Source organism: Phalaenopsis equestris, unplaced genomic scaffold (assembly GCF_001263595.1).
Source record: "Phalaenopsis equestris unplaced genomic scaffold, ASM126359v1 Scaffold000002, whole genome shotgun sequence".
In the NCBI taxonomy this organism is placed as follows: Eukaryota; Viridiplantae; Streptophyta; class Magnoliopsida; order Asparagales; family Orchidaceae; genus Phalaenopsis; species Phalaenopsis equestris.
This window is the reverse complement of record NW_018164444.1, coordinates 3,576,575-3,577,866: the sequence shown is the minus strand read 5'-3', so window position 1 is coordinate 3,577,866 and position 1,292 is coordinate 3,576,575.

Here is a 1,292-nt window from a genome sequence, read left to right as displayed (position 1 = left end):
CTTGTCGTGCAACGCACGAGCGGCCCCAAACGGACCCCTAGTTGATTATCTTTTTTTAGCTTTTTTTTAAATAATTGTTGTGATCCGATTGGTATCTATTTTTATATATAATATCTAAGCATTTTTCCCTCATTGTGTGCCTTTGCATAAAAAAAGTAAATTGAACCATTTAGGAATAAGAATTCTATATACATTTGTTTAGGAAAGCAATGTTTGATCTCAATCTTATTACACAATATCCCAGGCCAACTTCTTAAGAGAAAATTTACATGCATAGAACATAATTATTTTGTATTTACATATCTAACAACTAAAATAAATTAGTAAATTTTTTCTGGTCGGGTTTTAAATGGGCGGTACAGGTTTCGCTACTTTGGGCTTTGACTGAGGCCCCATTCGGGGCAGCTTATTTGGTGCGGTGCGTTTCCAGGGTCATTCGGGAAAACTGTGTTTTGACAGCTTTTTCAAAAAACTGCATTTTCAAACAGTTTAAATCAGTGTTTTCACACTGTTTCTAGCTAGGTGTGGTATCAGCTTTCCAGCTGCGGTCTAGATTTTCCGAAAAAAAATGTAATTGTCACCACAGTTTTTTAAACATCAGATTATTTTTCAGTAGCTTATTTATAAAGCTTCAACTGCTCCAAACAGACTTTAAGAAAAAGCGGGATAAGGTCGGATCCGCCAAAAAAAATTTTTTCCCCAGCCAAACTTGCCCATTCTACGCGGCCTTATGGCGAAACCGTTGAGTCACCCGCCCAACGCTCAGGTCTAAACATGACCACAACTATATTATGGTGTTCGTCAACCACTCAACCGTGTAAAATAGAGATTTATAAAACATCATATCTCAAAAATATAAAAAGATACCATTAAGGGTCAAGCACGGGTTATCCAACGAACTTCAATAGATTTGAAATTCCAAAAACTGGCTCAAAATTGACCCAAATTTAATCCAGATAACGAGTATGCATGTATTAAATGAGCTGCAGAGAATCCAAATTGGGTTACTCTGGTTACAGATGGGGTGGGTATTCGTGTTAGATTTTCTGACTCATTTAATAATTAATTCATTTCGGGTCAAGCAGTTTCAAATCGATTTAATTTATAATAGAATGACTTATTTTAATTATGATAATCCTTTAACAAACTTTGAAAAATAGTCCAAACAATGAGAAATCAAGCCACTCATAAACAAAAAGCTAACGATGAAAGTGAAGTTAACTTGACATTGTTGCTTCTATATCAAGAACTGAGACCATTAGAATCACTACATCTGAATATATATATATATA